This window comes from Pan paniscus, chromosome 4 (assembly GCF_029289425.2).
Source record: "Pan paniscus chromosome 4, NHGRI_mPanPan1-v2.0_pri, whole genome shotgun sequence".
Taxonomy (NCBI): domain Eukaryota; kingdom Metazoa; phylum Chordata; class Mammalia; order Primates; family Hominidae; genus Pan; species Pan paniscus.
In genome coordinates this window covers 168,181,616-168,201,635 of record NC_073253.2, presented here as the reverse complement: position 1 = coordinate 168,201,635, position 20,020 = coordinate 168,181,616, and the positions used below count along the sequence as shown (strand labels likewise).

The window sequence follows — 20,020 nt, the reverse complement described above, 5'->3', positions numbered from 1 at the left end:
GGCGGATCACGAGGTCAGGAGATTGAGACCATCCCGGCTAAAACGGTGAAACCCCGTCTCTACTAAAAATACAAAAAATTAGCAGGACATAGTGGCGGGCGCCTGTAGTCCCAGCTACTTGGGAGGCTGAGGCAGGAGAATGGCGTGAACCCGGGAGGCGGAGCTTGCAGTGAGCCGAGATCCCACCACTGCACTCAAGCCTGGGCGACAGAGCGAGACTCCGTCCCAAAAAAAAAAAAAAAAAAAAAAAAAAAGAATGATTTTACAGTGCCCTCCTTAAAAAAAGACCCTACTATGCAGATGAAAAATTATCCCAAACCTATATGAAGTAAGAGATTCCATCCATATTTGCCAAATAGGACAAAAAGCACAACTTTTTTTTTTTTTAATACCTGCAAGGAATATTCAACAAGTCTAACTAATGGAGTTCATCTGAAAACAAATTAACAAAGGAACTAAAGAGATTTTTAAACATCATCAAAATAGCTTCTCTAAATACTTTCTTAAAAGAACGGATCAGTTTTAGAATGAAGGCTTTTTGTTTGAACAGACGGTGATTAATTCCTCCTTTCTAACTAAGAAAAGCCCAACATCTCTAATAGACTTTATTACTTTCCAGATAAGCAGTTCTCAGCAATGCATGCATTCATTTAAACAGTTCAAGAGCACTAAAAGGTATCAGGCACAGTGTGAGGCAGTGAATATATAGAAATAAAACACAGACTCTGACCTCAAGGAGCTCATAGTTTAATGAGAAGACAAATAAGCCAGGAGAAAATCGAATCCAGATTTGAGAAGTGGTTTCAAGCAGACCGAAATATTAGCATATTCAAAGTACAAGAGTTTAAGAATACAGTAACTAAAAATTTCCCAGTATCCCCTTGTGAGATGGAAAACATCATTAATCCCTACCACTACAAATTAATAAACTGAGATTATCTGTAGTCATCCAGCCAGACCCTAGGTTAGCTAGAACTAGAAACAAGATTGCAGGCCACATGTTTCTCAGTTCATAAAGGTCAATATATTCTCTTTTCTAAACTTTTACGCTTCCACTTGAAATCCAGTTCAAGTCAACAAAAATGGTGAAATATTACATTAAAAATAAAGCAAAAGTTATCAAAAAAATTTAGTATTTCCCAGTTATATTTGTAGATTACGGCATCTCTGCTTCACTAGGCACTTAGCACCACTTGACATTTTCCCCGGAAAAAGAGAGGAGGTAACCTGTATCTTTTTGGGCCTGGAAAAAGCATCCTCTCTCTTTACTTCTTCAAGCATCTCAGGCAATGAGCACTCAATGTCTTAATAACTTCTAAATTAACTGCATATTTGAATATAAGAACTACATGTGTTGACTATTCACGTGACTATCATCTCTTGAAACAGCTATACAGTTTTGTTAAGGATTATATGCTAAATGTGCTTTGAAACTTCAAGAGGACCATATCCTGAATATATCTTAGGGCCAAAGTTTTTTCAATCAGAATGCATCTCTAAAATCAACAGGATTTGTACCAATATTTGCTTTAAACAGCTTTTCAAGAAAACATTTATATGTAAAATACAAAATACAATGTTGCCATATGCTCTTGTACTAAAAATTTTCTTCAAGGCAGGAGACTGTACAATCTGCAAATGCTCAAATTTACCTAAAGTGTCTATTTGTATATTCTGAAATACCTTAACATCTAAGTACTTAAAACTCAGTGACTGGGCCAGATGCGGTGGCTCACGCCTGTAATCCCAGCACGTTGGGAGGCTGAGGCGGGCAGATCAGGAGGTCAGGAGATTGAGACCAGCCTGGCCAACACAGTGAAACCCCGTCTCTACTAAAAATACAAAACTTAGCTGGGCACGGTGGCAGGCGCCTGTAATCCCAGCTACTCAGAAGGCTGAGGCAGGAGAATCGCTTAAACTCGGGAGGCGGAGGTTGCAGTGAGCCGAGATCGTGCCACTGCACTCCAGCACGGGGGACAGAACTAGACTCCGTCTCAAAAAACGAACAAACAAACAAAAAACCTCACTGACTGATGTCTTACAACTGGGGCTGACAAACTATAGCCGTGGAAGCACAAATAGAGGCACAGCCTGACCTTGTAAATAAAGTTTTATTGGAATACAGCCCAAAAATATGTAGAACATATTTTCTACAGCTGTTTTCATGCTACAGATTGCAAAGTTGAGTAGTTGTGGCAGAGACTATAAGGCTGAAAAAGCCTAAATATTAACTATTTGATCCTGTTCCAAAAAAAAAAAGTCGTCAACCCTTGTCTTAAAATAATCAGAACCAATTATCTGACAAATTTATGTCTAGTCTAAGAGTTTACCTATCCCGAAATGAGCTACTGAATATGGTGAAAGTGTCAGTGAATTGTTCCTCAAAAAAATCCAAGTTCAACCCTACATGGAAACAAGCGACTGCTAATTCATTTCAAAATCACATAACTAGAGGGGGCACGGTGGCTCATACCTGTAATCCCAGCTCTTTGGGAGGCCAATGCGGGCGGATCATTTAAGATTAGGAGTTCAAGACCAGCCTGGCCAACTTGGTGAAACCTTGTCTCTACTGAAAATACAAAAATTAGCTGAGCATAGCGGTGCACGCCTGTAATCCTAGCTACTGGGGAGGCTGGGGCAGGATAATCGCTTGAACCCAGGAAACGGAGGTTGCAGTGCGCCAGGATCACGCCACCGGACTCCAACCTGGGCAACGCAGTTAGACTCCGTCTCCAAAAAAAAAAAAATATATATATATATATATGTATTTTTTAAATAAATATATAAATGCCGATCTTGACTGAAAATTAAGCTTTAAAAGCAAACAGTGATTTCAGTTCTCTTTATCTTTTAAAAACTGAGTTATATTAATAGAATCAACACACAAACTTACTGTACTTCACTGTCACTTGTATTTAACCACCACGAGGAACCATGCTAGTTATTCCTTTACTTCTTACACTAGTATCCTAGAACCCACACACATCCACCCTGTAAACTAAGTAGACACCCTGTAAACTAAGTAGAACATTGTCTATATAAAAGCTTGCTTTCACCTGCCATGACAGAGAATGATGGTAAATGGAGCATCCAGACTCTCTTCGGGAGGTATTTAGCCTCTTCTATGTTTATGAATATAAAAAACCCAAAGCTGATATACCAGTCATATGAAGGAATTATACCCAAATAAGTTATATTGCATCTATTTGCCATTCTTAGAATAAGAGAGCATTATATAAGCAATGCTGATTGACTTTATCAACCGATGCAACAGTGAAAACTGCCTGGAATATTCTAGGTATCAATGAAAAGTTTTTATTTTTATTTTCACTATACTTCTCTGTTAAACTAATTAGGGCATTGTAAGGGCTAGGGTTCCAAAAGCAACACAATGCCACCTGATAAAATAAGAATTGATAGGCCAGGCGCGGTGGCTCACGCCTGTAATCCCAGCGCTTTGGGAGGCCAAGGCAGGCAGATCACCTTAGGTCAGGAGTTCAGGACCAGTCTGGCCAACATGGTGAAACCCCGTCTCTACTAAAAATACAAAATTAGCCGGGCATGGTGGTGGGCGCCTGTAATCCCAGCTACTCGGGAGGCTCAGGCAGGAGAATTGCTTGAACCCGGGAGGCGGAGATTGCAGTGAGCCGAGATCTTCCCACTGCACTCCAGCCTGGGCGACAAGAGCGAAACTCCGTCTCAAAAAAAAAAAAGAAAAATAAGAACTGATAAATAAGCTAATACCCTTATTTACTGCAAAAGTTATACGTAAGAATTCAAGTTTATCAAATAATCAGGGATTATGTTTTTATGTATCATTATTAACAGAACTGAGTCAGTCATGCCAAAGTACTACAAAAATTGATGAATCAGGCCGGGCGCAGTAGCTCACGCCTGTAATCCCAGCACTTTGGAAGCTGAGGTGGTGGATCACCTAAGGCCAGAAGTTCGAGACCAGCCTGACCAGCACGTGGTGAAACCCCGTCTCTATTAAAAACACAAAAAATTAGCCGGGCATGGTGGCACGCGCCTGTAGTCGCAGCTACTCGGGAGGCTGAGGCAGGAGAAGTGCTAGAACCCAGCAGGCGGAGGTTGCAGTGAGCCGAGATCGTGCCATTGCACTCCAGCCTGGGCGACAGACGGAGACTCCGTCTTAAAAAAAAAAAAAAAAAAAAAAAAAGAGGCTGGGCGCGGTGGCTCACGCCTGTAATCCCAGCACTTTGGGAGGCCGAGGCGGGCGGATCACGAAGTCAGGAGATCGAGACCGTCCTGGCTAACATGGTGAAACCCCGTCTCTACTAAAAATACAAAAAAAAATTAGCCGGGCGTGATGGCGGGCGCCTGTAGTCCCAACTACTCCGGAGGCTGAGGCAGGAGAATGGCGTGAACCCGGGAGGCGGAGCTTGCAGTGAGTCGAGATCTCGCCACTGCTCCCCAGCCTGGGCGACAGAGCGAGACTCCGTTTCAAAAAAAAAAAAAATTGATGAATCAGTTACCAATTATTCTTTTTCTCCAGCTAATAAAATAGAAGATAATGCAAATTCTTAATACAGCTAACTCTGATTAGCCCCTGCATGATCTATCTAAGGCATGTTCCTACGCCTAAGTACGTAACCAAAGATGCCATCAATAGCTTGGTACCCTTAACAATACCAACGTAGCCACAGGTTGTAATCCGATGTAAACACAGGTTGTAATCCGATGTTAAATTAAGCATTTAACAAGGCCAAAAGGATGCCAAAATAACCATAATACAATTAGATTAAAATAAGTTATTTTCGAATTATTCATACCATTTTTCCCTGCCTCTGGTGTATATCCTATTTTGGATTAAAAGATTAAAGATATTTAGAAGTACAATCAAGTGACAACTAGTTTACGACAGATCACAAGATTTACACACAAGTCTTGTTTTCTGCTTTAAAAAAAAAAAAAAGAAAGAAATTCCAGGCCTTGATCCTATTTTTCACCTGCAGGGTATTCGCAAGAAAAGTCCCAAAGAACCTTCGAAACTAAATAACTTCCTGTGGGCTCAGTTTTCTCAAGAAGCTGATTAATGTGGACTACCAACTTAGGTTAGCAAGAGGGGCAAATTACTACTAAGACTAGGACAAGCACGGGGCCTAATCTTTAAAAGGCATCCTGATGAGAAAAAAAAAAAAAAAAGAGAAACCCCGCCCAGCCCTCAACTTTCTCGGCTTTTCTAGTCCCGTTTTCTTTTACAAAATTCAGAAAAGCAAAACTTCCCCTTCACTGCCTGTCTCTTATCCGAGGCCTGGTACAGAAATTCAGACCGCTATTTATCCAAGTACCTCCTTAAGGTAGTCTTAAGGCTCAAGCCAGCTCAGAAACGGCAGAAAGATTTGCTTTCTTGGGTTAAAGGAGGGCGATTACAGGGTTTGGCGGCCAGGTCTGTCAGGAAGCATAGGGCAGAGAAAGAGGGAGAATCCAGAGACTGAGCTCCATCTAGTCCCAGGAACCACCCCCAGGGGAGGCTTGACTGCCCTCGGTACTTCCCTGCCTCCTCAGCTCGTGTGAGGAGAAAGGCGGGTCGAGGTCAGGCTCCCCTGAGCTACTTCCTGGTCCGATCGGACTCGCCTTCGGACACCCGAAACACCCCCGGCCCGGCTCCCTCGCCCTTTGCCCTGTCTCCTCCCCTCTCAGTGACCCACCACCACTGGTCCCCTCCCATCTAACATGGCTGCCCCGCCCGGCCCACCTCCGGCACAGCCTAACCAATTAGTGGCCCCCCGCGCCCCGCCTCCCCCACGCCCATTGGTGCAGAAGTCTCCATCCGCCCGCTCCATTGGACGCCAGAGCCTGCCACTCAGCTCTGAGGGCTCCGCCCCTCAGCCGCTTCAAGCTGCTGTGAGAAGACATATAAACAAATCCCGGGAGGGAGGCCCCTCGCCCGTCGCCTCTGAGGCGGGGACAGAAGGGGGAGCGGCTACCCCCGAGACGCCCTGCTCGGTCCCCCTAGCCCCAGCCCGCGCCTCTTCGTCTCCTGCCAGCCTGGCTCCAACCTCCGCGGCCCCGGCCCTTCCTCACACGCCCCTCTCTCCCCTCCTCCCCCGCCAGTCTCGCCTCCCCTCCCCTCCCGGGCCCCTCCCACCCGCTCTCTTCTCTGACAGGCCGACTGCCGGCAGCAGCGGCCCCGGGCTCGGAGGCAGCGGGGAAGGGCCGGGCGGCCCGGCAGGACGGGCGCCCGGCGCTGCCCATCCCCGGCCTAGCCTACTGCCCGCCCGCGAGTCCCATCTACCGCCGCCCCGCGCTTTTATGTAACCGTCCCGGGCCGGGGGTGGGGGAGGGGAGCGGAGCCCCCGTGACCTGCAGGCGGTGGCCCAAGGCCCGCGCGCCCTAGCACTCGGCCGTGGTCCCGGCCCCCGCCCCGCGCCGGCCCGGCCCAGAGCCCCAGCGCTGCTGCCTCCTAGGCAAGCGGCCCTCCGCCCCCCGTTCCGCTCTTCCCCCAGCCCAGGCCCCTGGGGGTTCCGAGCAGCGGGTGGCGGCGCTCACCTGTGGGTGTAGGGGCGGCTCAGGGACTGGGTCCGGTTCCGCTGCAGGGGCCACGGCCCCTCTCCATGCTGCCTCGGGTTTGTTTTGTTTATGTCCTTCCTGACGGGTTCCCGGAAATCGCGTGACTCGCCCCCCTCACGTGGGCCGCGGCGAGGAGGAGGAGGGAGGCGGGGGCCCGCCGGCCTCGGGCCAATCGCGAGGCGTTCCACAGCCCGGCCAATCAGGGGCTGAGTCCGGCCGGGCACCCCTGTCACGTGTCGCCGGAGGGGCGGGTTGCCGGGAAAAACCAGGAAGAGAGGGCGGAGCGGGGGCTCGGTGCCGGCCTCTGCAGTGTGGGCGTGGGCCGTCTGCGATACCCGGCAGCACGCCCAGGATGGGAGAGGATGTTCCTTTTTACAAAGGCTTCAAATCCAGCGTTTTATCAGATCTCAGAACTGCGCTGTGAGGCATGAGGTGTCCGTTTGCCCATTTTGTAAGTTTAAGTTCACTGAAACTTGAAGTGGCTAACTTGATTAGTAGGGGGATTGTATCGATGTCATGGGTAATGGACCGCCTCCCCATCTGAACGTCTTAATTGAGAGACAAACCTTGCCTTTTGTCGTTCGTTCATTCATTCACCGACTCAATATTTAGTTAGCACGGATTCCGAGACACAGGGATCAATCAGACTGCGTGCACCTTTGAAGAGAGAGACCCGTATACGACTGTACAACCAGAATGCCACTACTACAGAAGCGCCTAGACAAACAAACCTCCGTGACACATGGTCGTTTTCTTGCACTTACTGATCCTCTTAATAACAACAGCGTCCCTTTATTGAACGAGTGCTATATGGTGGGCTTATCATCTCAATTAGTTTTCCCTGCAAGCACATGCAGTAGTAATATATCCATTTTTCAGACAGGAAAATTAAGACTGAGAGGAGTTAAGTTACTTGCCCGAGGTCAGGCAGCTAGTAAGTGAGCTAGCTAGGGCTGGAGCCCTTGTCTTTTATCACAGCCTATTCTTCCAGGTGCTTTTTATACATCTTAAAGGCACGGAATTGATCTGAACACACAACAGAAATTTGATTTTAGTAAGCACAGGGAAAGGAGGACTGGGGAATAAAGACACCTGCCCAGGTTTCTGTTAGGAGGAATCGCCTTTGAAAATGTGACTCCCTTTTGCACAGATTTAGAGAAGTAGTATAGTGTCATTGTCAAAACCATGGACTTTGGAATCAAAAAGACCCACAGATCATAATCATCAGGAGAGCAGGGACTGGGCAGTGTTTATCCTGTAACTTCCATGCCCGGCACATAGACAGTCATTACATACTGGTTGAATGAATAGTCTGGATTTGAATCCTTGTTTCACCACGTGTAAAGCAACACAAATTAACCTCTGTGAAGCTCAATTTCCTCCTCTGTTAGTACCTTCTGGGGTTGATGTGAGAACTAAGTGAAATAATTCATATAAAGCACTTATCATAGTGCCTGGCATATAGTAAGCACTTAATCAATAGTTGAATTATTAAATTGTTTAAGGGCATCATTTGGAAGATGTACTGTATACTAAATAGCAAGTACAGATAACTTTAGACTTTAGCAGGTTAACAGCCACTAAAATAATACTTCTGTACACAAAATGAATAGATAGCTATATGTAGATACCTAACAGGAAAGTAAAAGCATAAATCTCTCCTCTGTAGCCGCCACAATACCAACCACATAGTAGGGCCTCCATGCCCAATGAAGGAATGAGTATTTCCCCTACTGCAAAGTGAGTACCAGGATTATAATTTTTTAAAATCTAACACATACCACATTCTAATTTTCCACATCAACTGGAATTTAAAATTGAAAAAGAGGAAAACTAGCTGGGAAGTTTGAGGCAAGTTGCCCCGACTCGTTCACATGAGATTCATGCATTAAATCTCCCCGGCATACATGACAGACCATCCTCTCTTGTAATACTATATTTGAAAAAGCTCCAGCAGATGGTTAGACCTTCCATTGTTACACTGCTATCTGGACACGGGCATGTTCATCTCCTCTACTGGGCAGTTCCTTGGGGTCAGGGGGCAGCCAGGTTTATCTCCTAGCGTGAGGCTCCGCCCACTGAAGGTGTTTACTAGTGAGTTACATTGGATTCCCACATTTCCCTCTTCCGTTGTCTTGGAAAGGATGAGGTTTTGGCTAAAGGAGACCTTTCCATCAAGGTTTGTTAATGACTATATCCTGCTCCAAAATGAATGAAATCACTGGCTCTGAATTGATTTGTGTTTCTCTGGGTTTTATCCTGCCAGATTCTGTCACAGTCAAAGTTGGCAGGAAGTTGGAACTCTGTAATATCATTGGCTTCTCGTTCTAGCCACAAAGTAGTAACCAACTGGCATCGCCACTTCCAAAGTGTTTAACCTGGTTCCTGCGGAATAATTTACATTCTGGAATAGCATGAGTCAGAAAAACACGCTTTACACAAATATGATACAATGGGGGAAACAAACCAAGAACTCCTTTTAATTCTTTTTTTTTTTGAGATGGAGTCTCGCTCTTTCGCCCAGGCTGGACTGCAGTGGCGCTATCTCGGCTCACTGCACGCTCTGCCTCCCGGGTTCACTCTATTCTCCTGCCTCAGCCTCCTGAGTAGCTGGGATCACAGGCGCCCACCAACACGCCCAGCTAATTTTTTGTGTTTTTAATAGAGACGGGGTTTCACCGTGTTAGCCAGGATAGTCTCGATCTCCTGACCTCGTGATCCGCCTGCCTCGGCCTCCCAAAGTGCTGGGATTACAGGCGTGAGCCACCGCGCCCGGCCAAATTCTTAAAATAATTTTTTAATTTTCGATTACCTAACATATATAGATGGTACAAAATTCAAAAGGCACAAGAAAGTATTCAGTGAATATCAAGTCTCTATCCTGTTCCTGTTTCTTGGCTACTCATTTTCCCTTTTCAGAGGCAACCACAGTTACCCACATTCTGTGTCTTCTTCCAGAGATATCCTTTGTATGTGCAGGCATTTTACCTACTTTAAACCTTCATGTGTTTGGAACACTGTTCTTGGAGCCAAGACCCCAATTTGAGCTTTACCACTAACTGTAAGATCCAAGGTGACCTCTCTGAGTTCCGGTTTCTTCACCACAAGGGATCAGAAGTAAAACTGGGTATTCTCTATGATCTTTTTAACTTCAACACTGAGCGCACATCCTGAAAGAATTAAAATTGTTGGCACAGGTCCTAACTTTCCATATGACCTGTAGGTCATAACTTTGCGCTGTGTGTAAATCTTCATTACAGTAGATTGAGCTCTGCCTGCTGCTCACATAGACATCTTTTAAGAGAGTGTTATCATTTCAAGTCTAAATGTTTTCTTTCCGGACCCCTCTAGGCCTGTGTGATTAGTTAAATAAGACTTCACAGCTTTAGAAGTGAGATTAATTAACTCAAAGCTGGAAGATCTCCAGGAAAAGCTGTGTCCTTCTGACACTAAAAACTGATTTTCTTTCTGAGAAGAATGGAGTGAATTGAAAAGAGATACTGATTGATGGTTAGCAATTGGCCTCTATCCTTCATTCATCTTACCAAAAATATTATTTGGGGCTGGGCATGGCGGCTCATGCCTGTAAACCCAGTACTTTGGGAGGCCGAGGCGGATGGATCACTTGAGGTCAAGAGTTCAAGACCAGCCTGACCAACATAGTGAAACCCCGTCTCTACTAAAAATACAAAAATTAGCCGGGCGTGATGGCAGGTATCTGTAATCCCAGCTACTCGGGAGGCTGAGGCAGAAGAATCACTTGAACCTGGGAGGCAGAGGTTGCAGTGAGCTGAGATCACGCCATTGCACTCCAGCCTGGGCAACAAGAGCAAAACTCACCAAAGGAAAACTCTGTCTCAAAAAAAAAGAAAAAAAAAATTATTTGGGCTGGTCCGAAGGTAATGAATTATCTCAATTGTTCATAGTTAGTTACAGGTGGAACTCCTTGTTCTGCTCTTTTGCCTGACCACTGCACTTGACTAATGTTAAAAAAATGAAATGAAATAAAATAATTCTTTGGGGGAAGAAGAAAGGTCAGTTCTTCCCACTGCCTGATCTCTCAAGAGGACGCAGTGTTCTTCGTGTGACAGCTCTGAGCCTTGGTTTCTTACTTCCACAGAAAGCACTACAATTGGTCCCAAATATCCTTCTCTAGTCTCCCATTTATTTACCCTGATTCCTCATTCCACCCCATTTCGCATACCTAGCACCAGTCCTGCCGTAGGATAGGAGCCTGCTTGTGTTCTGAATGGACAGATTAATATCTAAATTCTGTTCAACCTCCATGGCTCAAGATCTCACCTCTTTCATGGAATCTATTTCTACCATGTCTATTTCTGCCCTCCTTAATCTCCTTTCCTCTACCGCCGAACTAAGCACTTAATGTACTTACTGCTTTGTATTATTCATATCGTGTGTTGATATTATTTCTTCAATAAAATCACATGGGCATAAACACAAATCCTTGAGTTATGAAGAAAGAATGCAAAGCACTTCATTAGATAACCATCTTCCAGCCTGTGTTTAGTGATGGGCGGGGGTTAGGAATAGGAAAGGGAGAGAAATAAACTGACATCTGCGGAGTGCCTAATGTGTGCACTGAAGATACAATCCTTGCCCTGGAGGAACTCAGAACCTAGTGGAGGAGACTGACCCCACAATCCAACCAGAGTTCATCAGAAGGGAGCCGTTAGAGGGTTGTTAAGAGCAGGACACATATGCATTTCAGCACCACCTTTTTGCTAGAAAAACTTACTTGGATAAGTAACTAACCTGTCTGTTCCTTAATTCTGTAATAACTTGCCTCACAGTTATTGATTCTGAGGATTAAATGCAGGGCCTGATGCATAATAGATACCCCCAGCTGGGCATGGTGGCTCACGCCTGTAATCACAGCATTTTGGGAGACTGAGGCAGAAGGATTCCTTGACCCAGGCGTTTAAGACCAGCCTGAGCAACATGGGGAAACCCTGTCTGTATTTAAAATAAAATTTAGACCGGGCACGGTGGCTCACGCCTGTAATCCCAGCGATTTGGGAGGCTGAGGCGGGCAGATCACAAGTTCAAGAGTTTGAGACCAGCCTGGCCAACATGGTGAAATCCCCGTCTCTATTAAAAATAGAAAAATTTTGCTGGGCGTGGTGGCAGGCTCCTGTAGTCCCAGCTACTTGGGAGGCTGAGGGAGGAGAATTGCTGGAACCCGGGAGGCGGAGGTTGCAGTGAGCCGAGACTGCACCACTGCACTCCAGCCTGGGCAACAGAGTGAGACTCAGTCTCAATCAATCAATCAATAAATTTTAAAAATAGATGCCCCCCCCGGCTTCTCCACTTTCCAGGGAGGAATGTGCCTGGAAGCTTCTTAGTAGAGAACCAGCAGAGAAGGGAAAGTAGCATGGCAAAGAGAAGGCAGCCAGTGACTCAAAGGGCTTTGGGATTCTGTTGTCTTCCAAGGCAGCATTCCTCTCAAAATTGTTTTGACTGTTTCACTAAGACTGGAAACTCCTAGGACAACTAATAGCTGCTATGGCTTTTTTGTTTTGTTTTATCTTGTCAGTGCTGAGCTGAACATACGCTGGTAGTATCAGCAACTCTAACTGATAGCAAACCAGGAAGCTAAGGAGTGAGAACAACCTCGCATTTGTTGTAGAAAATACTCCCAAATGATAGGTACAGTAAGGCATTCTGTTGATGAGGTCAGAAGTAGGACGATAAAAACAGAAAGTGGAGAAACAGATCGATGAGAAGATCAAGACCTGTAGCCTTGAGAATAATTTGTTGAAATACAAACGGAGGCGTGGACCAAAGAAGCCAATCCGATGAACACAGTGAAGCTGGATTCCCAAGTGAAGGAAGTCAGCTGTTCAGAGAGGCTGCTGAAGTTGGGAGAATTGATGATGAAGTTAGGGCATCCTATTATCCAAAGTATTTTTTTAACCCACAAATCCACAAAGTCATAGATTTCCCTCACGTGACAGCAAAACTTGGGACTATGGCCAACAGTTTTTTTTAAGTTTGAGTTTTCATCTTGTTTTCACAAGGTCCAGACTCCAAGATGAAAAGTATAACATAAATGGGTACAACATTCTGGAACCGCAACAGTGGGACATAAAGCACATCAACAGATCTGAATGCAAGCTGTAGCTCCTGTCCTATGTTAAGAGAGGCAGTACCAGGAGGAAGGACCAAGTCTCCTTCTCATTACTCAGTCCCCATAACTCAGGATCTACCAACGGATAAAGCCAGACGGATTCTGGCCACAGGTGAGCTGGCTACAGCCCTTTCCTGATGCCATGACGACCCATCAGCATGACAGCCAGTCTTAGGCTGGGTGTGGTGGCTCACACCTGTAATCCCAACATTTTGGAAGGCTGAGGCAGGAGGATCCCTTGAGACCAGACGTTCAAGACCAGCCTGGGCAACATAACGAGACCTTGTCTCTACAAAAAATTTAAAAATTAGTGGGGTGTGGTGGCACATGCCTGTAGTCCCAGCTACTCGGGAGGCCGAGGTGGGAAGACCGCTTGAGCCCGGGAGGTTGAGTTTGCAGTGAGCTATAATCACACCACTGCACTCCAGCCTGAGCAATAGTCTCAAAAAAATAGCCGGGCGCAGTGGCTCACGCCTGTAATCCCAGCACTTTAGGAGGCTGAGGCAGGCGGATCACCTGAGGTCGGGAGTTCGAAACTAGTCTGACCAACATGAGGAAACTCTGTCACTACTAAAAAATATAAAATTAGCCAGGGGTGGTGGCACATGCCTGTAATCTCAGCTACTCGGGAGGCTGAGGCAGGAGAATCACTTGAACCCGGGAGGCGGAGGTTGCGGTGAGCCAAGATGGCATCATTGCACTTCAGCCTGGGCTACAAGAGTGAAACTCTGTCTCAAAAAATAAATGAATAAATAAATAATATAAAGAGGGGGCCTCTTGTCTACTCACCCGGTCACCTTGTCCCAGCTTGGCGAAAGAAGAAACCATCTTTGGGAAAATTAGGAGTAATGGTGGGACTTGAAGTAGGGATTAGGACAAAGTAGAGGGTGGTTCTCCCCTCCTCCTAACAAAGGGAGTAATGACACAGGTTCAGGCTTCTGTGAACACCATGGGAGAAGGGAGGACCCAGTAGGTGGGTTTTTTGTCTCCTCTCTGGGTGAGGAACAGAGGGGTTGGGAGTATTAAGAAGGCAGGAAATGTGTAATACTGCTTTCTGCCCTGCCCCAATCCAATTAAAATCTGGTGAAGCATAAGGCAACTAATATAACTAAAACTGTCCCCACAGGGTTGACAAGAATTGTGTGCCAGATTCTGAACAGAAATATAATTAAGCAATCATCAGGCTGCCCTCTGGCCCCACTTCCTTGTTGCTAAAAGTCATGGAGCATGGCAGGGCGCAGTAGCTCATGCCTGTAATCCCAACACTTTGGGAGGCAGAGGTGGGCGGATCACCTGAGGTCAGGAGTTCAAAACCAGCCTGTCCAACATGGTGAAACCCCATCTCTACTAAAAATACAAAAATTAGGTGGGCGTGGTGGCGCATGCCTGTAGTCCCAGCTACTTGGGAGGCTGAGGCAGGAGAATTGCTTGAACTCGGGAGGTAGAGGTTGCAGTGAGCCGAGATTGTGCCACTGCGCTCCAGCCTGGGCAACAGAGTGGGACTCCATCTCAAAAAAAAAAAAAAAAAAAGTCATGGAGCACTAGACACTGACCATTTGCATCCCTGTTGTTGCTACAGGTAGGACTTCTGACATCAGGGCCATAAGACCGCTTAAGAATTGATTTCCAGCCGGCCGTGGTGGCTCATACCTGTAATCACACTTCGGGAGGCTGAGATGGGCAGATCATGAGGTCAGGAGTACGAGATCAGCCTGGCCAATATGGTGAAACCCGGTATCTACTAAAAATTCAAAAATTAGCTGGGCTTGGAGGCAGGTGCCTGTAATCCCAGCTACTCCGGAGGCTGAGGCAGGAGAATCACTTGAATCCAGGAGGCAGAGTTTGCAGTGAGCTAAGATCGTGCCACTGCACTCCAGCCTGGGCAACTCTGTCTTTAAAAAAAAAAAAAAAATTGATTTCCATCCCCATTGTTCCTATAGACAGGATCTCTGACATTAGAATCATAAGACTTTTGTTTAAGGCTCACTTAAGATGTTTTCCAGACCCCAACTCCAGCTCCCAGTTTGAAGACCCCCACAGAGGAACGGGATCAGCATGACAACCCAGCTTCTTCAGCTCTCTGTCCCATGACTTCACTCTGCACTCTTCAACCCGTCAGCCATCTCCACACTTTGGCCCACTCCAAAACCCTTAAAAACCCTAGCCCCAAACTCCTCAGGGAAATGGATTTAAACAAGGGTCATCTCCTTGTTTCATGACCCTATGATTAAACCTGTTTGTCTGCTGCAACCTGGTGTCACGATGTATTTATTGGCTTGCTGTGTGCATCAGGTAATGAACCTATAACAGTTGAGATGGGAGAGTTCCCTGGACCCCTTCGGGGGACTTGTGACAGGGGTGTGGCTTGCTTACTCAAACCCCTTGCTGGAGGGAGAGCACACAGGTGAGTGGGTGCTGGGGCCAGGGCGAGCGCTTTTGGACTCAGGCCCCATGGTAGCCTCTAGGGGTGTGTTACAATTAATGCTCTTTTAGCCCTTGCCGTCCGTGGACAGTTAAGTGTTAACCAGCTCAGTGGAGAGTCAGGGTGACAGCCTTTTACACCCTGCCCTCTTGGCACCTGGGTTCTTGTCCAGCATCCAGGAAGAATCAGGTCACACAGACTTGAAGGATGGTGAATGTGGAGGTTTTATTGAGAGATGAAGGTGGCTCTCAGCGGGATGGGGAGGAGGAAAGTGGATAGAGTGGGAAGGAGTTTGGCTGCAGACTAAGCAGCCGACCAAGCTGCCTCTTTGATGTTCAGATGCTTCTTCTCTTCTCTCCTCTGCCGCACTGTTCTGCTTTTCTGCCAGTGGAGTTTGGGGTTCTTATGGGTACAGGATGGGGGGTCTGGCAGGCCAGGGTGGTTTTGGAAAAAGCAACATTTAGGTGGGAAAACAGGGATGTGAAGTTCTCATTTAGGGCCCCAGGCCCGGGGTTGTGGGTGGGCCTTTGCCAGAGAACCGCTCTCTTCTACCCAGTATTTCCCTGCCTCCTGTCCTTATCACAGTTACATAATGTCCTTAGGCCCTGGCACACAATAAGCACTAGGTAAAAGATGGCTATTGTTGGGCCGGGCACAGTGGGTCATGCCTGTAATCCCAGCGCTTTGGGAGGCCGAGGCAGGTAGATCATGAGGTCAGGAGTTCGAGAGCAGCCTGACCAGCATGGTGAAACCCTGTCTCTACTAAAAATACAAAAAATTAGCTGGGCATGGTGGCACGCACCTGCAGTCCCAGCTACTCAGGAGGCTGAGGCAGGATAATTGCTTGAACCAGGCAGGCGGAGGTTGCACTGAGACAAGATCATGCCATTGCACTCCAGCCTGGGTGACGTTGTTATTGTTAATAACCACGGCTCTGAACTTGGCTTCGGGTCTGACGAAAGTCATAGACTTGCTCTCCAGAAAAACACACACGAATATACGCACCCCTAATTGTGCAGGTGCTTTCAGGGGGTTTACAGATAGGTGTGGATCCCAATTAGGACCTGCCGATTGACTAGAGAGTCTCCTTATAATATGCAGTACTAGCTGCATAATTTGTGGGGCTAAGTGCAAAATGAAAATGCAGGGACCTTGTTCAAAAATTACTAAGAATTTCAAGGCTGGGCGCTGTGGCTCACGCATGTAATCCCAGCACTTTGTGGGGACAAGGCAGGCAGATCACCTGAGGTCAGTAGTTCGAGACCAGCCTGACCAACATGGAGAAACCCCATCTCTATTAAAAATACAAAATTAGGCCGGGCACAGTGGCTCACGCCTGTAATCCCAGCACTTTGGGAGGCCGAGGTGGGCGGATCACAAGGTCAGGAGATCAAGACCATCCTGGCTAACACGGTGAAACCCCGTCTCTACTAAAAATACAAAATTTTAGCCAGGCATGGTGGCGGGTGCCTGTAGTCCCAGCTACTCGGGAGGCTGAGGCAGGAGAATGGCGTGAACCCAAGAGGTGGAGCTGGCAGTGAGCCGAGACCACGCCACTGCACTCCAGCCTGGGTGACAGAGTGAGATGCCATCTCAAAAAAATATATATATGTATATACAAAATTAGCCAGGCATGGTGGCGCATGCCTGTAATCCCAGCTACTCGGGAGGCTGAGGCAGGAGAATCACTTGAACCCAGGAGGCGGAGGTTGCGGTGAGCTGAGATTGCACCGTTGCACTCCAGCCTGGGCAACAAGAGCCAAACTCCGTCCCCCCGCCCCCCCAACCACAAAAAAAAATTGCTAAGAATTTCAATACAAGAGCAGAGCATCAAACCCAGTGCAGGGGCCTTCTAAGCAAGGGGCCCTGTGTGACTGCCCCATGAAATTCACCCTCTAAGATGTTAGAGGTCCAGGTCAGACAGTTTTACCATCCTTTAAGAAAACTCAATACCTAGAGACTGGAATTAAAAAAAAAAAGGTGATCTCTCACAAGACTTTTTTTTCCAAGCCAACTTGCAGTGAATGAACATTTACTGAACAGCTTTTTGTGCAAGATGGTAGGGATCAAACTCGAACAAACAAGGGATCCTGCCCAGTAAAGCTTCTGCAGCCCCTGGGAAAGACAGAGTTATGTACAACTGTGATAACGGAGATAAGCAAAGGTTGCTGTGGGAAGCAAACAGCGCACACCTCTGGAGGGAAGGAGGCGGGGCACTGCCTCCAGGACATGCCCCTGGAGCTGAGCTGAGAGGGGTGAAACTTTCCAGGCAGAGGCAGGTGAGATGAGGCGATGCTTTCTCAGGGACCTGCACCGTCTATCCACATGCAATGTAACACTGGAAAATCCCATTCCGACCCCATGCTTCAGAAACGCTGGCAGAGAGCATGAAGTGCTCACCCTCCCTGGGACTTGCAGGTGCCGGCCCCCTTCGGCAACTCAGGAAAATCAAGGCAGGCCCCTTTATTGCATGAGGGCATTGAAGTGTCACCGGAAAAAAAAAAACACAAAGAACTACCTTTGGGTCTGATAGTCTGCCCCAAAGGCAGGGGATTAGCAATTCCAACCCTGTCTTGTGGGGAGCTGTGGAGAGAGGGGAGCTGGAATCCCAGGGATGGCAGGAAATTCATTCTGAGGACATTCAGAACCACAAGACCCTGCCCGTTCCCAGGTAGTAGGTTTAGGATTCTCCAAATGGCCTCTGGCCTCATTTTCAGAAAGCTATTGGCTTCTTAATGGAAGATATTAGAAGAACCATGTGACCTTTTGGGGCTAGGAACAACCATAGGCACGGAAAGGTTGAAGGTGTGGCCAAGAAGCTAAGGCTACAAGACCGTCATCGATGGGTAAAGTGAGGAATTTTACCTCAGAAAAATGGAGCCTCAGTGACAGCCCTGAACCCTAAAGTCGGACTCCCCTGGGTTTAAACCCCATTTCCTCTAATTAACACTGTTAAATAAACCATTATAGGAGGCCATTGTTTTGGAATAAGCTCCTGCACTAGGCCCCGACAGACCAGGCTAAAAATCAAAATGGAGGGCCGGGCACGGTGGCTCACGCCTGTAATCCCAGCACTTTGGGAGGCTGAGGCAGGCGGATCACCTGAGGTCAGGAGTTCGAGACCAGCCCCAACATGGCGAAACCCCGTCTCTACTCAACATACAAAATTAGCCGGGCGTAGTGGTGCATGCCTGTAATCTCAGCTACTCAGGAGGCCGAGGCAGGAGAATTGCTTGAAACTGGGAGGCGGAGGTTGCAGTGAGCCGAGATTGCGCCATTGCACTCCAGCCTGGGCAACAAGAGCGAAACTCCATCTCAAAAAATAAAAATAAAAAATCAAAATGGAGTCAGCCATGTTAAAGTTCCAGATCACCAAACCTGAAGAGTTTTCTGACCTTGCAAGAAATCAAGAGAGACAGACAATAACCAATTTCCCAAGAAGACCAGTTCCAATCTTCAATCAGTATGATAAGGGAAGTTCCTCTGCCTTAATCCTTTTTTTTTTTTGAGACAGAGTCTCGCTCTGTCACCCAGGCTGGAGTGCCGTGGTGCGATCTCTGCTCACTGCAAGCTCCACCTCCCGGGTTCACGCCATTCTTCTGCCTCAGCCTCCTGAGTAGCTGGGACTACAGGCAGCCACCACCACACCCGGCTAATTTTTTTTTTATATTTTTAGTAGAGACGGGGTTTCATTGTGTTAACCAGGATGGTCTCGATCTCCTGACCTCATGATCTGCCCGCCTCGGCCTCCCAAAGTGCTGGGATTACAGGCGTGAGCCACCGCGCCCGGCTGCCTTAATCCTTAAACCAAAAAGGTAGCCTGAAGTAAACCAATGTTACTAACCAGTGACGTTTCTATTGTTCTGTCTAAAAGTGACTAATATGCTCTGTTCCTTCCTTCTGCTTTCTTCAGCCCCTCTCTGTGTATAAAGCCAAGCTCTTCTGCTCAGCTCTTTGGGACTTACTGTTTTATGGAATGAAGTGTTGCCTGATTCTAGAATTGCAAATAAAGCCAATTGAAATCTTTAAACTAGTTTGTTATAATTTGGTTTTTTGACAACAGCTTGGAACGTTGGGCCTCAATTTCTTCATCTATAAAATGAAGATAATAAATATTTAATAGGTTTTTGTGAGGATTAAACGAGTTAAAATATGTGAAACATTAAGAATAATATCTGTGGTCTGGGTGTGGTGGCTCACGCCTGTAATCCTAGCACTTTGGGAGGCCAAGGCGGGTGGATCACTTGAGGTCAGGAGTTCGAGACCAGCTTGACCAACATGGTGAAACCCCATCTCTACTAAAAATAGAAAAATTAGCTGGGCATGGTGGTGCATGCCTGTAATCTCAACTACCTGGGCGGCTGAGGCAGGAGAATCACTTGAACCCCGGAGGTGGAAGTTGCAGTGAGCCGCGATCACACCATTGCACTCCAGCCTGGGTGACAAGAGCAGAACTACATCTCCAAAAAAAAAAAAAAAAGGCCAGGCACGGTGGCTCACACCTGTAATCCCAGCACTTTGGGGAGGCTGACGCATGTGGATCACCTGAGGTTAGGAGTTCGAGACCAGCTTGACCAACATGGTGAAACTCCATCTCTACTAAAAATACAAAAAATTAGCCAGGCGTGGTGGCGCATGTCTGTAATCCCAGCTACTTGGGAGGCTGAGACAGGAGAATCGCTTGAACCCAGGAGTCGGAGGTTGCAGTGAGCCAAGCTCGTGCCACTGCACTCCAGCCTGGGCAACAGAGCAAGACTCTGTCTCAAAAAAAAAAAAAAAGTTAACATCCGTATGTGGAACTGCTATGTGTTAGGTATTATTGTTAGCCACAGGACTGATAATAATGATGAAAAAGTAGGAAAAAAAAAACAGCTGTAAGCGGCTCCTAGAATCTCAGAAATGGGCAGCTTGGCTGT

General features: G+C 46.9%; 1 protein-coding gene across 6 annotated transcripts in view; it reads right to left on the bottom strand.

Moving 5' to 3' along the window:
- CREBRF (CREB3 regulatory factor) overlaps positions 1 to 6,672 on the bottom strand; it is an 80,853-nt gene extending 74,181 nt beyond the window's left edge. For 2 of the 6 annotated variants that reach the window (XM_008966604.3, XM_024928755.3), the window contains exon 1: positions 6,514 to 6,672. The gene's annotated coding sequence lies outside the window, so the exon portion shown is untranslated. Of the gene's footprint in view, positions 1 to 5,312; positions 5,713 to 6,112; positions 6,253 to 6,513 lie in introns of those variants that run through there. The other 4 variants (XM_055112875.1, XM_055112876.1, XM_034960973.2 and 1 more) reach the window with 4 other exon arrangements.
- Between the last annotated feature and the right edge of the window lie 13,348 nt (positions 6,673 to 20,020).